This window comes from Hippopotamus amphibius, chromosome 2 (assembly GCF_030028045.1).
Source record: "Hippopotamus amphibius kiboko isolate mHipAmp2 chromosome 2, mHipAmp2.hap2, whole genome shotgun sequence".
NCBI lineage: Eukaryota > Metazoa > Chordata > Mammalia > Artiodactyla > Hippopotamidae > Hippopotamus > Hippopotamus amphibius.
The window spans coordinates 101,774,717-101,798,855 of record NC_080187.1 but is presented as its reverse complement, the minus strand read 5'-3'; the positions used below and the strand labels follow the sequence as shown (position 1 = coordinate 101,798,855).

The window sequence follows — 24,139 nt, the reverse complement described above, 5'->3', positions numbered from 1 at the left end:
GAGAAGAATTGCTGGGTCACGTGGTAGTTCAATTTTAAGTTTTCTGAGGAACCTCCATACTGTTTTCCATAGTGGCTGCCCCAATTTACATTCCCAGCAACAGCATATGATGGTTCTCTTTTCTCCACATCTTCACCAATATTTGCTATTTACTTTTTGATGATAGCTATTCTGACGTATGTGACGTGACATCTCATACGGTTTTGATTTGCATTTCACTGATGATCAGAGATATTGAGCATCTTTTCATATGCCTGTTGGCCCTCTGTATGTCTTCCTTGGAAAAATGTCTATTCAGGTCTTCCACCCATTTTTAATCTGGCTGGTTTTTTGTTTTTTTTTTTTGATATATTTTGGATATTAACCCCTTCTTATACATATCATCTGCAAATATCTTCTCCCACTCAGTAGATTGTGTTTTTGTTTTGTTGATGATGTCCTTTGCTGTGCAAAAACTTTTAAGTTTAATTAGGTCCCATATGTTTATTTCGGCTTTTATTTCTTTTGCCTTATGAGACAGACTCCAAAAATATTGTTACGATTTATGTCAAAAAAGTGTTCTGCCTACTTTCTCTTCTAGGAGTTTTATGGTTTCTGGTCTTACATTTAGGTAATCCATTTATTTTTGTATATGGTAGGAGGAAATGTTCTAATCTCATTCTCTCATGTGTAGCTGTTCAGTTTTCCCAGTAACGCTTATTGTTTTCTCCATTGTATATTCGTACATCCTTTGTCATAGATTAATTGACCAGCATTCCTTTTCTTTAGCAAGTAAACATGAGTTTTGCCTTCTTCAATAAATCTCCACATGCAAGGATCCATCTCTTTTTTTTTTTTTTTTTTTTTTTTTTTTAGGTGTGACTCACTTTATTCCAATATTCACTTTATTGTGGTGGTCTGGAACCAAACCCACAACATCCCTGAAGTCTGCATATATGTCAGAGTTCCCCGACCAGGAGCTAAGTTATGAACAGTGTTCCTCATCAGACACACATTATAAATTTACCATCAACAAGGTAGTATGTGTACCACTCACATTGCAAGGATGAGTAAGACTTTGCACCAGCCCCCATGAAGGTCAAGTGGTATCTACTAACTAGGAAGCCAATAATCCCAGGCTAGGGTGACAAATGTTCAGGGTGTACTTGAATTCTCAGAGTCAGACTGTGACATGATGGCACACCCCCAGGGGAGGGCAGTCTTCCCTGAACAAAGCATCACAGGGGTCTTCTTTCTGATGCATTCTAGCCTCACTTAAGTGCACTGGGTGGCTCTGCCTACAAGCGCCAACTCGTTTCTCAAAGATGGATCCATCAGCACGCACACCACTTGCTTTTAGCATGATCTCTGGTAGGCTGGAAAATCTTCTCAACAAATCTCAGCATCTCTTGCTGTCATAGTTTTAGCAAGTTACAAATCACCACTCTTCCATGAGAGGTGACTTCCTGGGATTCAGGGAGCCGACACTGCTTCATGTTCATTCATTCAAGGCTGAACAGTTACATTGATTAGACAACGCCAAGGACCAGGTCTCGATGCCTCTGGAGCTGCTCTCTTTGAATTTCAATGCAGTTAATGGTGGAGAAGTTAGGCTGGTATGTCTTCTGCTATCACCTCTGTGTCAAGTTCAACAGACCGTTTCAAGCCTCTTGTTAGGAATAGGAACTGTTGTTGTGTAGCGCTCTGAAAAGGCCTCTCTTCCGTGGTAAGTTTCGGTGGTACCAAAGGTTAGGAGGAACAAGCTTATCATGTAGAGCAACTTATGACCTTTAAGGATATGATCTGTGCCTGATGCAGAGTATTTCATGAAGAAGGATGCTAGCGTGGTGTGCACCTAGCAACCGACTCGGGGAATTGCAAGGTTGGAGAACTGACATTTCTGCATGAGCTGTGAGTAATGTAATTCATGGAGGCAAACTGCATCATAGGAGCGCTGTCCCTGAGAAGCCGCCTGCTGGTGTTGGAGGGTTGCCTGCAGAGGTGGGGGGCAGCTGTGGCTCACCAAGGAGACAGGGGCACTGGCGGCGGGGGTTCTGAGAGGTGCTTATTGGTGTGAGCCTTCCCAGAGTCCACCATTAGCACCACCAGAGAGCCTGTAAGCTCCAATGCCGAGTCGCCGCAGGCCAAACGACGACCAGGGTGGGAACACAGCCCCACCCATTCAAGGATCCATCTCTTTTTAAAGATAAAAGTATGTTGCTCTTCTCATCCCTGCTGAGGATGCGTTTAAATTCTGGAACTCTGATCAGACAGACTTTAGCAAAGAGTCCTACTTGCACCCTTGGCCTCTGGGAATTGGGGAGGACACTTCTTTTATGGGAACTCCATCACAGTAAATGCTGCGCCCTTTGCTTCAGATTTCCTTACTCATGGGATATAAAGATGGCTGTCTGGAGCATGACCTCCTTCTGTAATTTTTACCAAATAAATTCTCCAACATACATGATGATTTTTTTTCTAAGGACCTCAAAGGCTATCCTTCCATTTGGCCTCACCACATAACTTTGAACTAGGCCAGGAGCCAGTGTAGAGACTCTCATCCCACAGATGAGAACAAAAAGCCTAAAAAAGGTCAAGCCACTTGACCAGAGGTCACCAAAGTATCGGGAGAGGGGCAGAATGAGCCAGAATCCCTGCTCCTAGGGTCAGATCTCTCACTGCACCCAGAGTCAGCCTGTGTAAATGTATGCGAAATGTTATTCAAAAACGCAGGAAGTACAACCCAATGAAACCTGGAGATAACCTCTGCTTGCAATAAGCAATGGTAGGTGTAGGGGAGCTGCCAAAAGATATATTCTCTTCCTCTGAAAGTTTCAAATAGTGCGAATGATAAATGACAAGAATTCTGCACTGGTTTTATGGACTTTTTTTTTTTTGCTAAGTTTCTTTTTTGTTTGTTTAGTGAAATAGAACCTTCTAGTTACAAACTTATTGTAAGCAGGCACTTTAGTTCAAGGGACCTCAAGTGCTCTAAATCCTTAGAGAACTTGGAGTTGTTCACATTTTTTTCCTTATTTCTCTAAAGAAGAATAAAAATAAACAAAAAGTAGTAGGAGCAGCTAGTGTGTAGGAAACACTGGAGCTGTCAGGCCAGGTGGGAAACCTGAAGGGGGAGAAGACGTGGTCCCTGCTGTCAGGACTCAAGCCTGCATGGAGAGAGAAGCTGAGAACAAATGAAAAGACAGCCCCGAGGGAAAGTGGTAAGCGCAAGAATACCAAAGGGAGTGTGTGCCTGAGAAATCAGGCACATGTGGGGATCAGAGAGGTGGGACACGCGTGGCGCCATGGAAATCTGATGCCATTTCCCTCAACAGAGAAGAAAACAAAAGAAGATTCAGAGAGGGAAAAAAATGTAATGAGCCAAGGTGTAAAGAAATGAAATTGCAAATGAAGATCAGCAAATGATGCTGGTTCTTAGACATGTTCTCTTCTTAGTCTACAAACCCCTCTAGGGAGGTCTTATCTAATCCTACGGCTTTAATAATTGGCAAGAGATCATAACACTGTCTCCATCATGGGCCTCTCTCCTCACCTCTGCACTTGTTCACCTGGATGTCCTGAAGACATCTCAATCTCATCCACACCCACGGCTCAAATCATGTCCCAAAACCCACAACCATAACACAGCCAGTGTCTCCACCGTGGGCCTCCCTCCTTACAGCCACACTCCACCCAGATGTCCCACAGGGATCTCAAATGCATGTTCAAAACTGGACACATCATCACAGCCCTCCCACCTCTGCCACCACATACATGCCACCTCTTCTCCATACTGTTAATCACCATTCTCCAATCTCTCCAGCTAGTCAAGCCAAAGCCAGAGAATTATCATCATCTACCTCTCCCATTCCCTCAAAATCCACATGCAAGTGGTCACCAAGTCTTATCAGTTCTTCTTCCTAAATCTCAAATTTGTTCACTCTTCCCCATCCTCAGTACCTGAATTCAGGTCCTCACCTCATCACCTCTTGTAGCTACATCATCTCCTGTAACTAGTCGCCCTGTCTCCAGTCTCACTCCCATCTCACTCACCTCCAAAACTGTAGCCCAGGCTCCTGATCTAACATAAGGCATGAGTTCATCACTTCTCTGTGAAAAGCTTCTAGATGTTACCTCACTGCCTATAGAAGAAAAGTTCAAACTCCTCAGCACATCTGACAAGATGTCCATGGTCTGGCCCCAACACACCCCTCCAGCCCGATTTCCTTCCACCCACTCATTATCAGATCATAGAACTCCAAAACATACCAGGACCCTTTACGACTTCATGTCTTCTTGTGTGTTGTGCTTGGTACAGAGTAAGAGTTTAAGAAATGGTAGTTGCTGGCACTACTACACTGCTACAAGGATGACAATGGCAACGATGAATGGTCAGCTAGGGACAAACTGTGGATGGTCTTCTGGACCAAACCAAGGTACTTAGATTTAGGGCATACCAAAGCATCTAGGGATTTTAGTGATGAAATTATCATCTCTGGTAGCAAGTATTATAACTGACCCAATAGGAAGAAAGATGGAGGGAGAAAGGCCTTCTGGGAAGCTGCTGCAATAGTCCAGGTAAGAGACATTTAATTCAGGAAATACACATGAAAATGGAAGAGAACTTTTCAAAAAATCCCTCTTGGTAGCTGCACAGAAACTAAGATAAGCAAAATAAAAAGACTGCTAAAATTTCAAAAGTAGGTTTTAAAAAAAAGGGGGGGGATCTTTGATGAAAATCTAGAATTTGGGGAAGGAGATGGATTCAGGTTTTTAAAAGGTACAAGTATAGATTTCATAATATAAGTACTTTTCACAGAGGTAAGAGTTGAGCTCACAAGAGCAGATAAGCGGCTAAGAGAGAGTGAGGCGTGAATTATTAAATGGTTCTAAACATTAAAGGCCAAAATAGCAAGAGATGGAAAAAAGACTAAAATTTGGCCACGAACACGGCTGCTCATATGGAAGGGAACTTGAAGCAGTGGGAAGGCTAGAAGCTAGACTGTTAACATTTTAGAAAGGAAGGGGAACCTAGGAAGTTGAAGACAGTCGTGGCTTAAGAAAATCATTCATTCATTCATGCTGATGGAGAGCCATCTGCGTTGGATACCTTTCTAGGTGCTGGGCATACAGGAGCCAATGGAACACAGTCGCTCCCCTTGTGGAAGTTCACTTTCCAGGGTAAGAGGCAGACAGTGAAGAAAACAGTAAAAATGGACCATCGGCCAGTGCTGGTGACTGTCTCTAAAGCTGCTAGGCGTGTGGAGGATACTTCAGGCTCAGTTCTAAAATGCTGCCAGAAGTCTTCTGACATATGTGGTAAGCAACTGTTCCTTATATACAGATTGCACAAAATGAAATGATGCATCATGTTTACATTATAAATTGCCATGTAAGAGAGGAAGTTTCTGAGAAACTGCAAAACTAAATAGTGAAGCCCCAACTCCATACAAATCTTGAAAGCTGCATTTCCATGGGATCTTCTATAAACAAACATAAGCAAAGGCATGTTTCTCTCTTAACCCTTAGCATGAGAGACTGATTTCTCATTTTCCATAAATCTTCACCACTCTGCCTAAACATGTCTTAGGAAAAGCAGTAAAGGGCATCATTGAAATAGAGCTTGCCAAAACAATGACACTGCTCTCTGTTTCCATTTAATGAATTCATAAGCCTAAGAACAGTCTGGTTCACATCACTTCCCTAAAAATAAGTTAAAATTTTCATATTCACCTTGTTTTATCATAGGTATGAAAGTTAGTTTTCCAATTGAAGATAGACATCAGAAAAACTGAAGAATTTTCTATGCAGTTTCTCCAATGGAACATGAAATACCTTTGGTAATCTATAACCTCCAAAGGCATAAAATATTAAAAATGAAACTCTCACCAAAACACCCATAAATTACCACTGTCTAAATGAAATAGAAAAGGTCTATGAAAGTGTACTTTAGACCATCATGTAGTAAACACAAATATTTTATACAAGTGAGAAAAGAAACCATGAATATCTCAGCCTAAAAAGGTAGCACTTTGTCTGAATAGCCCAAAAACAAGACATAAAAAAAAAACATGCTCTTTACTGGACAGTGAACTAAGTGAATGAGAAAGAACTAAAGCTTGCTTGCTTGAAACCCTTCCTCAAAAAACGCTTTTTTCTTAAAATAAATTTCAAGTCAATGCATAAGATGAGTCTATTTGGGAAACACAATTCAGACATTATGAGTGTTACCTGGCTCCCAAGATCACAATAGATTCTCAGTAGCAAACAATGAGTGAAGGGTTATCACTTCTGAAAGCCACAGGAATAGCGGGGGAAAAAGAGAAATCAAGAAAAGGCAGGTAAGATTTTCAAAAATAACAGGGGCAAAGAGCTTTGTATCTATGAATGAATCTGAAAGCTATCGCTTTATTATAGCCTAAGAGACACACTATGCTTTAAAGAATCAGGGAAGGTTGTGGCAACTTTGGGGACATTTTCTACACAGAAATTGGCTACAATAAATTTTGATTCTTAAATAGGCCAACCCACAGCAATCAGGAAACTTTTTCTAGGAGTAAAACAGCCTGCCCCAAAGTTCTGAGTAGTCAAGTTCCCTGTTTTAAGCTCCTTTCATTTTGTGCCTGAACGGCCAACTAAAATTGGTAGGCTTAATGTCTCAGTGAATTTCAGGCAGAAAAAAAAAAAAAAAGGCCCACCACACTCTCAAATTGTTCTTGACATGTTTTTTAAGTGAGGTCTTTTTTTTTCTTACAGTACTATTTAGGTTTTTGCTAAAATAAATCATTAGGAACTTTAGGGTGAGCATTTATGAAAAAATGTAGCCATGCCCCAGCTTAAAGGTCACATTTCATCACTGAAGATTATTTCGCCTGTATAACAGATAAGGTGGTTACTTCCCCCCCAACGCCAAGTTCTATCCGATGCCTACTTTCCCAATTTCACAATGCTTTTCGACAGAAATTAAAACTTTGCAGGGAGAGCCTTATGGCGTTAACTCACAGCCCTCCCCTGGACTCACAGGGATGGAAAGAGCACTGAATGAGGAGTCACTCTCAGCTCCTAAATAAAGGCACGCCTCTGGTCCGAGCTTCTGCACAGGCAGCATGGGAAAGGACAATAGGATAAATTCACCTTTTCCAAAGTGCAGGTCTCAGCCCCTCAATGGGGAGTAAAATCAATTTGGTGGATTATGATCCGTGTTTGGTGGGGCTGGAGGTGGGATGGAACTTACCTGAAAATACTAGAGCACATCTCACGCAGTAATAGCCAAGCATCGCTCCATGAAACCTTTACTTGGAATATATTCATTATTTATGCTTTTATGTCTGTACTGGGTTTCAGTGTAGAATGTGCCTCCTAAAGGGCAATGAGTTGGCCGTAAAGGGTCATGCCATGGACTGAACGTGCCCCACCCCCCCAAATTCAAATTTTGGAATCCTAACCCCCCAGGGTGATGATACTAGAAGACTGGGCCTTTGGGAGGGAACAGGGCTATGAAAGCAGGGTCCTAGTGAATGGGATTAGTGCCCTTATTAAAAGGGACCCCAGGGAGCTCTCTTGTCCTCTTCCCACCGTACGAGGACACAACGAGAAGCTGGCAGTCTGCAACCTGGGAAAGGGTTCTCATCAGAACCTGACCCTGCTGGCACCCAAATCTCAGATTTCCAGCCTCCAGAACTGTGAGAAATAAATGTCTGTTGCTTGCAAGCCACTCCATCTACGTTACTTTGTTTTTAGCAGCCAGAACTAAGACAGTTTGGTACTTCTCGATTATTTACCGTTCAAGGGACACTGAGTAACTGAAAAAGCCATGCGCAAAGATTAAATGCAAGCTTAGCTTAGGCTAATTTCTGTTAACTAGTTTCTATCGGATCCTACAATCTTGTCTCTTATTCATCCTAAAGGTACCTAGAACATCAAAGATAATGCTTTTGGCCTCCAACTAACCCCTTACTCAACAACTGCTTTTCTCTTATCTAAATAGCAGTTTCTGGTTCCTGTTAGAAGACGAGTGCACCTCAGGATTCCAGAGTACTCTAAAATCTTGGTATTTGGTGTGCTGAGCAGGTCCCTAGGATCACACTGGAATCTTCATCCTGTGGCTGTACGAGCAGCCAACTATAGTTATGACCGTGGCCTGACCACATTCCAGGCAGCAAAAGCATCAGAGCAGGATGCTGTGTGGAAGAGCAAGTCCTCAGATTTGTGCAAGAGTTCAGGGGCCAGAATGTGTCTGCTTCCTGGAGGGCCTGGCTGGGTGTGAGAGGTAAGGACCCAGCCAGCCAAGTCTAGGGTCCTCGCCAGCCATTTTAATCACTCTGGCTGCAGTATGGATAGATTAGAGAAGGGCCAGAGTGGACTCAGGAGCCCAGGGAGGTGACGGCTAGAATCCAGCAGAGAGAGGAGAAGCTGGACTAGGACAGAATCAGCAAAAAATGATGAGAAGCAGATGGATGTGGGACGCATTAAGCAAGCAAAACCAATAGAAATGGGTGATGGGTTAGATGTGGTGGATGAAAAGGACAGGGACGGGATGGCTTCCAAGTTTCTGCCTTGAGTGAGGTAGTGGCTAGGGATGCCCATCACAGAGCTAAGCAACCCTCCAAGAGGATGAGGTATGAAGAGAAAAGATCAGGATTCTGGTCTTGGACGTGAAAAACTTGAGGTGCCTTTGAGATATCCAAGTGCAATGTCAGTTATGTAATTTAGAGCTCAAAGAGAGGCCTAGGATGGAGACACAAATTTTAGACTCACTGGTGTCTTTCATTTTTGAATTCTTGTCCCAAAACCATATTTCGAGGCACAAGTGCATGAAGCAGAGAAAAGAATGTGGGTTTTAAAATCAGAAAAGTCAGGGCCTTACTGGCGGCACAGTGGTTAAGAATCCACCTGCTAATGCAAGCGACATGGGTTCGAGCCCTGGTCCAGAAAGATCCCACACGACTCGGAGCAACAAAGCCTGAGAGCCACAACTACTGAGCCCACGTGCCTAGAGCCCGTGCTCCAACAAGAGAAGCCACTGCGATAAGAAGCCCACACCGCAATGAAGAGCAGCCCCCACTCTCCGCAGCTCCAGAAAGCCCACACACAGCAACAAAGACCCAACACAGCCAATAAATAAAAATAAATAAATAAAAATTTTTAAAAAATAAAATCAGAAGAGTCAGGGATAGAACCTTCCCTTACTGGCTCTGTACCCACGAGCACGGTACCTGCCTGATTAGGTTTCCATTTCCTCCTTTATCAGCGAGGATGCTGCAAGCCTACTGTCAGAAGCATGGTGAAAATGAAAGAAACAGCACTTGAGAAGTGCCTGGAACAGAGCAAGTTCTCAGCACAGTGGAGCCAGAGCCACCTTTGTACTTTTTTTGTATACTCGATGGCACCTGGTACTGTTCTGGCCAAGGGGTCCATCAATATCTAGTCTGTTGAGCTGACTTGAAATACTCAGAATTGTCAGTAAACCACTGTTTCCTAGACAACCACTAGCTCTCGAAATCATTCCTCCCCCTGGCATCCTACTGAAGCAACACCCAAACAGAAGCTATGCGTGGAGTGTGTCTTCCCCTCTTCACCCACATACCCTGGTCATCTCCCAGCCCTGGGAGTACCCATCACTCGGCAGGGCCAATGACTTTTCAGAGCTTTTTTGTACTATCTAAAGTCCTAGAAACCCAGCCCACTCATATGAACTTGTTCTCTTGTGAGAAAAGCCAAGGCTGGCTTTATTTCTCCTCTGGTATTTCTAGTGGAGCAGGCAGATGGCACCCTCTCCGCACACCCTGAAATTCACTTGGGAATACCAAGCACTTCAGGAGGCTTAGATTTTGAGCAGCGGATTTAACAGTTGCTGCCTATATTGAGTGTGCATCAGAATCACCTGTTGCCAGATTATGAAACCCCACCCCTGGAGCTTCTGATTCAGCTGGCCTGGGGTACAGTATGAGAACCTGCATTTCTATCAAGTTCTCAGGCGATGCTGCTGGTCCAGGGGCCACACCTGAGAACCACTGCCCTGGCTTCTTCCCTGAGACCGGGCTATTGATGTATTTAACATTTAAAGAAAAACCAGCTGAGCTTGGGAAGTTTATACCTGGAGTGTCATAGAATATTGTCTTGTACATTATCATTAAGGTGTCTGAATTAGGAATTACATATGTTTGGGATTTAGGTATTTCCAGACCTTATTTTAATAGTTTTGGAACATTTTGTCTCATGCTTCATAATTTCTACTTACCTGTTCTCCACTATTCATTTTTGAGTAAATAAAAAGTAGCAACTCGTTAAATAGAGACACGGCTTCATACTCATGCCAGAATCTATTCACCTAAACAAGCACTGTTTCCTTCTTCTGGAGGACCTAGCTGTCATTCTCATGGAGCTGCCATAGTGAGCCTTTAAGAACTGTCTTCACAAATCAACCTGCTTGGCTTGAGTGACCCCAATGGTGGCTCAGTTCATCATGACAAGATGGATGGAACCTATTCATTCATTTATTTACATGTTTACTGGGCACCTACTATAGGCCAAGCACTTTCTTAAAAAACAGTGTTAACGAACCGTGACCTCTGCCCTCAAGGAGTTTACTATCTTGAGCATGAAATCTGAGGTAATGAAAAATAAACAAGTGAAATACATAAATGTGTAAGTATCTGCACTGATAGGTGAAGAAAACATATGAAGAAGGTCCCCTTTAGGTTAGATGATCAGAGAAAGCCCCTAGAGGAGGTGGTGTTTAAACTGATTAACTTAGAGAAGCTTAAAGTCCATTCTTGTCTGTGTACCCTGAGCCAAATTCACTCTTAAGCCACTCTGGGAGCTTTAAAAAAGAATAATACACTTTATACGTAGATTATTATTTCCATTAAGGAAGAGAAAAAAATTATTCCTAGGCATACTGGTTAAAAAAAAAGTTGGAGGTCTGGTGAATAAATATCATTTATGATGTAAAAAGAAGGACCACTATAAACTACTGACACTAGTGTTCATCAGCTTGCCTGACATTTCTAAAATGGTCTGGAAAATAATAAAATCAGAATAATTATGAAACGTTCCAATGTTTTGAAGAGTGATATTCATGTAAATTCATAAAGTGTTCAATATATATTTATTAAACCCCTACCATCTCCTATGCATAGTGCTAAGTTCCAAGAACACAAAGATAAAACGTGATGCCTAACCTTTCCCACTGACAAATAGTAGCTAAACACCTATGATGTACTTAACACTTCCTCAAGCTGGTCATAGTTTTGCTTCTTTTTATTGTTGCTATTTTGTTCCCTTACTTTATCAACAAACATTACGACCAAACAATCGAGAGAGAATTATGGTGGGCATAGTTTAAAAAAAAAATGTATGCTTTAAATGCTGAAAATCCTGGATAACCAACAAGGTGCTACTGTATAGAACAGGGAACATATTCAATAACCTCTGATAAACCATAATGGAAATGAATTTTTAAAAGAGTATGTGTGTGTACCTATAATTATACATATATAACTTTGCTGTACAGCAATTAACACAACATTGTAAATCAACTATACTTCAGTTTAAAAAAAAAATGAAGAAAACACACCACCCAATAAGTAGAATCTACTGAATTTCTTGTGCCAGGCTATGAAGCAAAGAAACACAATTTTATGGCTAACTATAACTTCCTCCTAAAGCCCTTGCTCAGCTTTATCGGATAGCAAAGGCTTAAATATCACCTTTCTCCTACAAAATAAAGGAATATTTTATAGTCCTATGTCTTTAGTCCTGGGATTTTAGTTCCAACTCAAAGTAATTATACTTTCTAGGCCTCCAGTGCTTGCAAGCCCAACCCTTGTCTGAAGAACCTCTACTGAAAGACACACAAGCCCATTTTTTGTGGAAGCAATACTGCACACACAATGCTGTGTAGTTCAATATACAATACACAATTTTATAATTAATTTTCTAAAAACTCTTAAAGAAACAAGTCTCAAGAACTTGCTCACCTATTATGTCAACTCCTGCAAACACAGTGCACACCTATTGTTAATTCATCCCATAAACACTGCAGAAGACTTACTACAAGAAGAATACACACTTCAGGGAGCTGTCTTTTCATACACGTTTGTTTTAACTTTAAATGACAATACCAAGGAACTGCCAGTTGACTAGACAAGTAACAACGTCCCAACTATTATGTTTCAGATCTTCCCAAGAGTAACCAAATTTGGGTAGGATTTCTATGTTTTCCTATATCATCTCCTTATGCACGGCTGATGAAGTTAGAAGTAGATACAATTGACAATGGAATACACAAAGTCAAGCCTGGTTTCCCTGGCCTAATCTTTTATACTGAAAGGAACCTTGACTGAATAAAACACTTCATCAAAGGCAGCCAATTTTGACCACATGGTACTTCAAAAATGTCATCAAGAGATTAACATTTATTTTTAAAAAAAAGAAAAATAATAAAACAAAAGGCTAGGTTCCCTCCCTCCCCAACTTCCCTGGCATTTAGAAGAATTGCCATCAATAGCTCCACAAATGAACAGCTGAGCTACATAATGTACAGCTCTAACTGGGCAGCTTCTAAAAAAAAAAAAAAAAGGACTCCTTCCAACCCCAGTTAAAGTATTTGATACAAAGAGAACACTTTTCTGCAACAAATACATTTCAGGCTTGATGTTTTACAAAGTAACTAACAAAGGCTCCAGCCATAGGGGAAAAAAAATATATTTTTCCAAGATACTAAATGTTCTGACACCATTTAACAGAAGTATGAGTAAAATGAAAATGCAAATTAAATGTATACATATGTATGACTTTACCAATGTGTGACAAGGCCACCTTTGGCTTCTGGCTTTATTAACCGGGAAGAAAGGCCTAGAAAACCATCATACATTTGTATTTCTATTCAAATAGTTCTCTCTTCCTAAGCACTGGTTGGAGCAAAGTATTAATTCTGAGTCCAGTGATATATATAAGCCCAGAGGATCATAGTGAATGGATGAAAATGGACATTGTTTCCTTAATTATCTGCTTGGACAAAATGTAAAAATATAAATACTAAACCACTGAAAGATGTGATACCTTACTAACAATTACTAGTAAACAGAAATTTTTTCTTAACCTCTGGTTTCTAGAAGCCAAAAATGCACTTTCACCATAGAACCCCTAGCAAATCCTTGAGTAAGAACCGCATTCTTTTTTAATATTGAAAGTGTACAATTTGATTTTTTTTCTTATTAGTCATCTAAGAACCTTCTTAAGAATTCCACATTAGCCCTGGTCCTCCTGCTAAACACCTGTGCAACTATAAGCAAGTCAATTCACCTCTCCAAGCTTCAGCTGTCTTACGCATAAAAGGTGTGAGTTTCCGCGCTAGTTAATATTTTAAATTTTTATCACAAAGAAATCTACCTCAATCCCTAATAGCTGAATCTGTTAATAATATTGAAGACCCATTCTAATTATTTGTCATCATTTTTCTAAAGGTAAAAACACTACTTTTGTGCATATAGGAAGGAGGGGTGGAAACAGAAAGGATTCTTAAAGGGAACAGAAACTAGCTTGGTTTGGTTAATTAGGTTCCCCCTCTGAAACCACCACCAGTCAGTATTAGCAGCTGCTGAAATTTACCCAAAGATAATAGTGGTTGGTTTCTTCATCTCAAGACATACTCTTTCAGAAAATGGCACAAGTCAATTTCTAGGAATGTATATTTCAGCCAGTTACACATTACTAACAACTAAGGGGGGGGGGGGGAGGCAAGCAAAAGAGCATGACATAGATGATGTGAATCTACTGTCCACACAGAGAAATAAAAACTACTCTTTATATGATGTATTCAGGAACAAGAGACACAATGAGCACCTGCACCTGCCAGCTTCAGGAGGCACACCTCTTACAGGTAAATTCCCTTATGGGTCAGCAGATGCTGGGAATTTACATGTTAAGATGCTGGCTACATTTTACAGCATGTGTTTTCCTTATGAGTGATTTCATTCACCTCCTTCATTCAACAACTCTATTGAGTACTTACTATATGCAAACCCCAAAGCTAAAAATAAAGGTATGAGTTGACTGTCTGGAATATTCAGGTGAATCTTGACATTTATTTTAGAGTAGTTCCACCCCGGAGAATATTTCCAAATCAAACGACAATACTAAACAATATAGATGCTAAGCTAAAGTGCCCTTGGAATTTTCCTTCCCTTCATTAAGTGGTATGTGATGAAGGGGAACGGGGAGTAAATTACAGGTGGAATAGGTAATTAGCTGCATCCCTCAGTTAATATACGGTGAAAATTTCTCTTTCCCCTAGAGAAAATAACATTGGATTACAAATATATTGATAAGCATTAAAGAATGCTAAAACTAGAAAGAGAAAAAACAATTCAATACAAACCTCTTGTTTTATATGTGAGAGACTTGAGGCTCAAAGGTGGTAGAATTTGGTCCAGATTATACAGTCATAGTGCCAGAACTAGAACCCAGATCACCAGCAGGCATGCTTAACAGTCCTGGTGTATTGCATGCATCGTATCCCATGATGTGTCCCCATTGCTACCACAAGTGGAACAATGGCATAATCCACAAAGCAAAGGACTAGACATCAGGAGCTCTGAGTTCTGGTCTTGTAAACTCTATTACATTAGACATGATACCATAGAAAACTCTAAACTCTTGTCTAAACCTCAGTTTCCTCATCTGTTGAAATGTGAACAGTAATTCACAGTGAGACAGTGCAGACCACAATAAATGCAGAAGTCTGGCCACTGCAAAAAGCCTTATACAAGTGCAGAACTAGCACTGGGTGATGATAGTGGTGGTGGTGATTTCAGAGAACCCGGCTTCAACTCTAATTCCAGCCACTTGTTACCTTGATAAGTCATTGAACTTGTGAGCCTCACATTCCTTCTGTGAATATGTGGTTAATAATCTTTGCCCTGCCTCTCAAAAATAGTCCAAATTAAATGCTTTTCAGAGAATACTAAAAAGCAATTACAAATAGCAAGGTATTATTACCAAATCCTTCTAGTCTTCTTAATTTGGACAAAAATGTAACATGATTTTATTATTCATTTAACAGTTTTCCTCAACTAGGACGTCATTATGCATCAGTCTCAGACTTACCAGCTTTCTCAGCAGTCTTCCTAAGTCTCCAAGGAACGCACCATATCCCTCAGCTCAGAGATCATGTCTGCTGCTTACTCAACTTCCCACTGGCGTGCACTTGACTGAGAAAGGTTTTTTCCTAGGGCCTTCTTTGGACTGGAAATGCCCTGACAAAAGCTTCCATGAACACTATTCTACTTCACCACATTAGAGTGGTAACGAATCCAACCCTTTGGCTTTTCTCCACTCGCAACAACTGCAGAACACTTCAGCCTTTACATAGAATGACACAGAAGTCTGGGTGGATGCTTTTCACGGGAGGCGCAATAAGAGTTACCCAAACCCACGCTCAGTAGTACTGGTGGGAAGACTGCTGCTCCTTTGCAGGAGATTAACATTCTTCGGCCCAACCGGCCCCTCGAGGGTCATTCACCTTAGAGCTAGGGCCTCTAGCAGGCTGAGAACGTCATAGAAAAATTGTAAGGGGCGGGGAGCGGGGGGCGGTATTTTTGGTCCGCTACACGCTGTCTTTAAAAAAGCATCAGAGTAACTGGCATTTCCTTGCTGAGAACCCTGATTTCAGTTGATCGGAAGAAAGAATTCATCAGCCTATCCAAACAACTTCTCTGGAACAGGTTTCTATCCAACCACGCCAGGCACCAGAGACAAGTGAGCTGAGGGTGGGGGGTTGGTAAGAACTGACAACAGGCTCATCTGCATAGATGAAAGATAAGCAGACGTTTGTTGTCTTCTGTTTTGGTAACTCCAGGCACCGGTCTGGCAAATCAAACCCCGGCATTCTCCCTCTCCGGTGCCCCCACACTCCCACCCCCCGGCCCAGCTGTTGAAGCGTCACGTAGACGGGGCTGGGGGAGAGAAGCAGGGGAAACGCAGACGTCTGTCGCTGCATTTACGCTGGAACCATACCGCACCTGTTCAATCCGGCTCCGGCGCCAGAAATGCCCAGAACACCGACTCGCAAACCCCTCTTGAGATCCCAGGGGCGCCTAACAAGTTCGCCGCTGTTTAATACCGGGGGTGGGTGGTGAGAAATCTCGCTTTCTGCAGCCGAACTCAGTTGGCTATCCAGAAAAGGGGAGGGGGCCTCTGCTTAAGTGAACCCAGAGGGATCCCCGAGTGTCACTGCGGCCCCGGGGATCCGGGTGGTGAGCGGGAGGGTGCCCGCGGGGAGCGCGCAGCCGTGGCCCCGGGGAATGAAGGTCCCGCTTCGGTGGCCACGCGCACCCCCTCCACCCTACCTCCAGCACAAGGCGGACAAAGTGGCAGCGTCGAGAGACCTATGGGATTCATCCAGGGACTCAGAGCCCCCAAGCTCGAGCCCAGGAGGAGGGTCGCGGGAGGAGGGGCCGGGAACGCGCAGGAAACTTACCTCACCCGGACAGCATTCGGGCGCCTCCGGTGTCGAGACCAGTTGCGCCACAGTCTGCAAGTTATCGGGACGCTGTCGCTTCCCCCGGGCGAAAGGAGAGAGGTGCCGGCGAGGGGCGGGAGGGTCGCCGGGGCGGGGCCCGGGCCGGGGCGCAGCGCGGGGAGCGGGCAGGTGCCGGGGCCGGAGCTGCGGGGCCAAACTCGCCCCGGACGCGGCTCGGCGGGGGCGCGCGGCTGCGAGTGTGCAATGCGCGCGCGCCGCGGCCGGTGTGTGTCCCCGCTTTCCCCTTCCTTCCCCGCCGGTCCTCCGGCCAGACCGAGCCGCGAGCAGCCGCCAACACCCGCACTGCTCCGAGAGGCTCCGCCGCCGGGCGCACCCTGGCCGCGGCGCGCGCGAGGTCAGGGGCTGGGGGCCGGGGGCGGAGGAGCAGGGCGCCCCCGGACTAGGGCGCGGGTCCCCGCGCAGAGCGCGCCGGAGTCGGAGAGCGAGCGGGCTGCGCGGCGGCGGCGGCGGCCGCGGCTCTGGGAGGCTGCAGGCCCCGCCCGCCGGCCGCCCAGGCTCTTCCCCTTTTCTCTCCACCCCCTCGCTCCATCCCCGCACTCACTGCAGGGAAGCCAGTCCGGTTTGCAGCAGCGGCGGCGGGAGCCTCCGCCGCAATCGGACTGGGCGTCCGGGTCGATGCCTGGGGACTAGGCGCTGGGTCCCGCTGCCGCGTGCCTAAGACGGAGGGCGGGGTTGGGGCGGGGGTGGGGCGGGCCCTTAGATCTGGCCGGTGGCTCCAGGGCTAGCCAAGGGCTTCCCGGCGGTGCTCAAAGTCTTGCAGCCCCGGAAAACAGGGCTGTTCGGATAGGGCTCCCCGCTTCCTCAGGCCACCGAACTCTGTAACACCTGGTCGCCTGCCCGCTGGACTCTGCCTGTGCCGAAACCGCACTTAAACACAGGTGTCCTCTTCACCAGGAAGGGACAAGCCAATCTGAGGACAGCAGGTGTTCCCAGGAAGTAAGACCTACCCAACAGGTAGAAGCGGGTAGGCGAAGGGGTCCTGTGAGAGAGAAGGCTGGAGGGACGTCAAGCACCGATTGGGCGGTAATGGGGGTTCGGGCTAAATCAGAGCGCTAAGTGGGCGTGGGGCCCTCGTAATCTTACCTGACGTCAGCCTAGCTGCGAAGAGGACACCGGCCGGGTCTAAAGGACTCTCGTGCAGGAAAAAAAAGAAAAAAGGAGAAAAACTATCATGGAAGCTGTAGGTACATGTTCTTAATTGGAATCGAAAAGGTAGCCGATCTCTCCCAGCTGAATCATAGCAAGTGGTATTTCTCACCCTCACAGCGTCCTTCCACCTTACCCTTATTTAAAAAACAAATACACTCTTGGGAAACATGGGATACATTCTGTTCGAGGAAAACCAACATTTCATGGTCCTTATCCTCAGATACCACCAGTTTGGCAAGCCAAAATGAATTTGTTTAAAAGGATGCTCCATTAGTTCTCAGGAAATGAAAAACCTCTTTTTCACCTTTGAAATCCTTTTTGTACCTCCCACCTTCCACCGCATCAGCTCAGAATGGAGTGCAATAATTCCTTGGTAACACATATCTGTTAGACGTTTTCCAGCATACTTCTTCCAGATGTGTGTGGCCATCACTGGGAGTTTTAAGGCATCGCTTGTTTGCTTTGTTTTGTTTGGGGGTGTTTTTTTGTTTGTCTTGGCGTCACTTGATTAGGACCCTGTGACTTGTGTCTGGTTTTATCTTGGCATCCTAGGCTCTTCAAAGCTCAGAGCAAGAACACAAATCTAGTCTAGCATGCTCACTTTACAGAAGTGAAAACTAAGACCCAAAGACATTAAGTGACCCAAGGGCCAGAACACAGGTTCCTTGACTCCCAGAAACACTGGATTAACAAGGTTCAATTTGGGGCCTAAAGAGATCAAGGTGGAGGAAAGAGAAACAGGTCAAAGAACCTTTCATCTGCCTGGTGTGAATCACTGCGTAGAGGGCAGCAGCACACCACTGTTAAGTAGCAGGCTGCCTGCGATCTGGGGATGGTAATCCCAGTCTCTCCTTTGCTTTTCAGATGTTTGCTCTGAAATCCAAAGAGTGAAAAACAAATCTGCTTCCCAGAGAGACAGTGATAAGTGAAAATGCAAAGTCAGTTCTCAGTGTTTCCTGGGAAAGCAGAGGAGGTTGAAAACAGGTAAAACCAAACTTAAAAGAAAGTGGATCGGGGCTGTCAGACATGCTACATACAAATGGATGCATGCATGTGTATATACACGCTCCCTTTTCCACTGAGAGCATGTTTGATTCCCTTCTGTAAAGCACAGATGCCAACAGCCTCCGGTTTCCAGAGAGAAGTCACAAAGAAGACTGCCCACTGGCTATTTAGAGAGCTAACTCTATTAAAGAGGATTCTAAGGAGCTCTACCAAGAGCCTTAAGATCATCATTACTATAAATTATTTAATAGAACAAGGGGCCACATACCGTGAGACCTGATATTTCTCCTTGATTCTATCTTGAAACCTATCAACAGGAATTTGGGAAAGTCACCCTCTATTAACAATAAAATAATATCACTACCATTAGCAACAGTGGCTTGGCCCTAAAATCCAGAAATATTTAAAAATCAGATATCTAATTGTTTTAGTTGATTTCGTGTATAATTTCTCCAATTGATTTGAGATCTTATCCAAAATCTTAATAATGCTGTGTAACACTCTCCTATGAGAAATGTGTAGATTTCTTATAGTAGATTTGATAGCATTAATGGGCCAAATTAATGACCACCCTTTATCCAGGTCCTTTCCTTCTAACTTCCCCCTTCCACTCTGTACTCCTCCATATGATTTACTTTGGTCAGTGACTTGATGTAAATGAAGGTTTGAAAAATGTTTGTGCAACCAAGAAATACCACTACACATCTATTAAATATTCCAAAATCCAGAACACTGATAACATCAAATGCTGGCAAGGATGTAGAGCAACAGGAACTCTCATTCATTGCTCGTGGGAATGCAGAATGGAATGGCCACTTTGAACAACAGTTTTTCAGTTTCTTACAAAACTAAACATACTCTTACCATGTGATCTGGCAATCATCCTCCTTAGTATATACCCTAAGGAGTTGAAAAGTTCTGCCCATAGAAAAACCTGCATGTGGATGTTTATAGCCTCTTTATTCATAACTGCCAAAACTTGGAAGCAACCAAGATGTCCTTCAGTAGGTGAATGGATAAACTGGTAAAACAGAATACTGTTCAATGCTTAAAAAAAAAAAAAAGCTATCAAGCCATGAAAACACATGGAAGAACCTCAAATGCATATTACTAAGCGAAAGAAGCCAATCTGAAAAGGCTACATATGGTATGATTCCAACTATACGATATTCGGGAAAAGGTAAAACTATGGAGACAGTAAAAAGATCAGTGGCTGTTAAGAGCTGGGGGAGGGAGGGGTGAACAGGCAGGGCACAGAGGATTTTTAGGGCACTGAAACTACTCTGATTCTATAATGATGAAGACATGTCAGTATACATTTTTCCAAAACCTTAAAATGTACAACATCAAGAGTGAACCCTAATGTAAACTGGTCTTTGGTGATAATGATGGTGTCAGTGTAGTTTCATCAGGTGTAGCAAATGTGCCCCTGAGGAGTGGGATGTTGATAATGGAGAAGGCTGTGCCTGGGTGGGGTCAGGAGGTATGTGAGAAATCTCTGTATCTTCCCCTCAATTTTGCTGTGAACCAAAACAGCTCTAAAAAATAGTCTTTTTTTTTTTTTTTAATTTGTGCATTTCTGCTTCTGTTCTTGGAATTCTGCCATCAGCAGGAGAACAAGCCCACTGGAGGATGAAAGACCCTGTGGAACAGAGCTGAGTCATTGCAGCTGAGGTCATCCTTGATCAGCCAGCCCTCAGTTGACTGCAGAGGTACAAACAAGTTCAAATGAGATCTACCAAGCTTGATGCAGATCAGCAGAACCGCCCACCCAACTCATAGATTAGTGAGAAATAACACATGATTGCTGTTTTAAGTCACGGCTTCAATTAATTATGTATTGCTGCATAACAAACCAACCCAAAACTCATAGCCAAAGACAACCACCATTTACTATTTCTCATGAGTCTATGAGTCACCTGGGCTCAGCTGGGCATTGGCTAGGGTCACTCAGGTGGCTGCATTTAGGTAGCCACTGGCAGCTGGGCCAAATGGGAAGGTCCAAGAAGGCTTCACTCACACATCAGGTACCTCCATCTACCTCCCCCAACCTTTCTCTTTCCGCGTGGCGAGCTTGGACTTCCTCACACCATGTGGTCCTTTCAGCCTTTTCAGACTCCTTACGTGGCAGCTGGCTTCTCAAAGGGAGGAACTGGAAACAGCCAGTCCTCTTAAGAACTGAGCTGGGAGGTTCTAGAATATTCCTTCTATTTCATTCTATTGGTCAAAGCAGTCACAAGACCAAGCAAATTTAAGATGAGAGGAAATAGACTCTAACTTTTGATCTGAGGGACAACATGTATGTACAGGAATTAAAGGGCCTTATCACAGCCATTTTGGGGAGACTACCTCACCTGCTAAGTTTTAGGGTGGTTATTCTTCTAAGCTATGTAACTTTGGACTAGTTACCAGTCCTTTCAGGACCTTTCTATGAAATGAGGGAGGTTGAGTTTCTCTATATCACTAATGCATATTTAACTTTTTCTTTGGTGATGTCTCAAGGGCAAATTGAAGTCCAATATATATCTAAAAAGGAGTTGCCAGAGGGAATTTAGGGCACATTGGTCAACTATGGGTACTTCTAGCAGTTCATCTGTTAATTATTTTTCAAGAAAAAATTCTCGAGACCTCCCTGGTGGTGCAGTGATTAAGAATCTGCCTGCCAATGCAGAGGACACGGGTTCAATCCCTGATCTGGGAAGATCCCACATGCTGCGGAGCAACTAAGCCCATGTACCACAAATACTAAGCCCACGTGCTGCAACTATTGGAGCCCACATGCCACAAGAGAAGAGTAGCAACAACAGAAGCCACTGCAATGAGAAGCCCGAGTACCACAACAAAGAGTAGCCCCACTCACCACAACTAGAGAAAGCGCTCATGAAACAATGAACACCCAATGCAGACAAAAAATTAAATAAAAATTTAAAAAAAGAAAGAGAAAAAATTCTCAAGATGCCACATGAAAGGCATGCATTTCCTCCATGGACATCAAACAGTAAAGTAGAGGCTGCATCCATCACTGCTCCTGAAGGATCATCTTTCATCATATTGTCTTATATTTTCTTTCTAGAAATTTGATTTCTAAGCAGATAAAAGTTAAATGCTTAGTTGACTCCCCTATATAACTTGAGATACTTATTTCAGAGGGTGTGTTTACCTGCGGGACCTTATGCTGTCTAATTTCAGGTTTGCTCTTAAAATTAGCAAAGGCTTAAAAATCTCACCCCCAATTTCCTTTCATCTCTTCTTTCTCCCTGTACCACTTCCTTTCCTCTAGCTTTGCTTTCTTTTCCTGCTGCATCCCTTCTTCCTTAATCCTATAGCACTGAACTAGGAGTCCTAGGCCTGCTTACTCATCCCACCCCTGTCCCTGTAATAGTGAAGTCTGCATTCTTTCTTGGCTTCAGATTTCTTGGATTCAGATTCATGTCTATATCATGAGGGTGTATCATGAGATGCTCTGAAAGGTCACAAGCCTGACAGTCTATGATCCTTAGATACTTCTGCAATACATGCATTGGCAAGGCTTTGAGGGGGCTGAGTATTAAGGACTCAGAACCCTTTGAAGGGGTACACGTGTCCAACCCTTCTCAAGCAATTCCCACACCTCAGTACTTTTTCTTAAAGTTTTCTTTAATTAGAAAATGCAACTCTACCAGCTACAAGCCCTGTTTAACTCATTACTCTTTGCCCAGAGGTTGGTATCATCCTAGCTCTCAAGACCAGCTGATGCTTTACATAATTTAGCCAGAAACAATATGAAAACTGGAGGCCTAGTGTTATCAGGCATTCAGGTCTGGCCCTAAAAATGTTTCCCCAAATGCCTGGTAACTCATCTAAGAAATATGAAACAGAGCTAAGAAAGGTTTCCATAATAAATTTATACCAAAATATAAAATTATATGCATTGAGATTATAATTATGTAGAAAAATATGCACATAAACAACTCCTGAAAGAAAACAAAAAATTAAAGTGCTTGTGCTAGTGTAGGGGAATTCTAAGATTAAAAACGTTTTGATGTTATGTTGCTTTGAGATTTAAAAAATGCATACGCCATTACAATGCCAAATTTCTGCTAGCCTGTACAATCTGTTTTCTGTTGAGTTCAGTTACTCCTTTTCTCGTCAACAGCTTTTTCTTGTTACAAACAGACTAACATGCATACCTTTTCTAGGTGAATGATCACCTTGCCCAGAAGTTACAAAAACAACATAAAACATAATACTGTTTGATTTGAAGACTGAACAAGAAACAAGATAATATCAGAATGAAGGGAAGAAAGAAGAAAAGATAGAGAATTGGTAGGATGGCACAGAGAACCAAGCTGCATTTCAGAGAGCATCCTAAGGCATGTGAAATTTATACACAGGGACTTGCCTGGTGGTGCAGTGGTTAAGAATCCACCTGCCAATGCAGGGGACATGGGTTTGATCCTGGGTCCAGGAAGATCCCACATGCCACAAAGCAACTAAGCCCATGCACCACAACTACTGAAGCCCGCGCACCTAGAGCCCATGCTCCACAGCAAGAGAAACCACCACAATGAGAAGCCCACACATCACAATGAAGAGTAGCCCCCACTCGCTGGAACTAGAAAAAGGCTGCGTGCAGCAACGAAGACCCAATACAGCCAAAAATTAAAAAATAAATAAATTAATAAAAACAAAATTTATTCTCACATTTTGTATACCAAGTCTGAACTTGGGTTTTAAAGAACCTGAAGGTCAAGGTCTTCCACAGAGAGAAAGAAATCCTCTTTTGGTTGGAGAGGCTGATTTGAAAGCTTAAAGTAGAGGAAGGAGGCAGAAATGAATCAGCAGCATTCCTCGAAACTTTGTAAAATCTATTGTAATTATTATACCCCGAGGAGCAGCCTGTTGAAATAATCTACCTAAAGTCACAAAAGCCAGCTGTAGAACCAGGAACAAAACCTAAGGCTGCCATCTTATCCCTAGATTAGGGGCTGGGTAGCAGAATGGGCCCTGGACTCTTCATGACTAAGCACAGGTTTTTCATGCCAAAGCCTTATTTGTCCTAAAACGTGAAATACTCAGTTTGTGTTCTACCTCCTTGAAATACTAAAACAGCTTCTTGTCAATAGTGAGCACATCTGACATGAAATGGGTCACAATAAGAGAGCGACAGGTCTAGAAATAATACCAAGAAATAGTGGACTCTACATGGAAGGCTGAAAAAGAAGAAAAGGTAATGAATTCAACAAAGACACTTGAGGCAGTGGCTGGCCGCCCAAGATGTCCTTGGTGTAACTGATGCCTTCCTGGAGCCATTTCAGGAAGGGCTCAGATGCTTACAATGAGCAAGATGAGCTCCCACCACGTGTGGAGGGGCAGCTTCCAGGGCCAAGATTTGGAGTTCCTCAGCCTTGCTCTCTGAAGGGAGATGGTGTGAATGATGCTGATGACACAATAGATGTTCAGTGAAGACAAGCGAATGTT

General features: G+C 43.3%; 1 protein-coding gene and 1 long non-coding RNA gene across 2 annotated transcripts in view; one reads left to right on the top strand and one right to left on the bottom strand.

The window, feature by feature from the left end:
- PIP5K1B (phosphatidylinositol-4-phosphate 5-kinase type 1 beta) overlaps positions 1 to 16,945 on the bottom strand; it is a 301,759-nt gene extending 284,814 nt beyond the window's left edge. The window contains exon 1 of the mRNA XM_057722227.1: positions 16,463 to 16,945. The gene's annotated coding sequence lies outside the window, so the exon portion shown is untranslated. The remainder of the gene's footprint in view (positions 1 to 16,462) is intronic.
- Positions 16,518 to 22,939, top strand: LOC130845261 (uncharacterized). Its single transcript, XR_009051376.1, has 4 exons — positions 16,518 to 16,564; positions 17,420 to 17,489; positions 20,289 to 20,391; positions 22,858 to 22,939. It is a non-coding gene; the product is annotated as an uncharacterized LOC130845261 (long non-coding RNA).
- Positions 22,940 to 24,139: the final 1,200 nt, after the last annotated feature.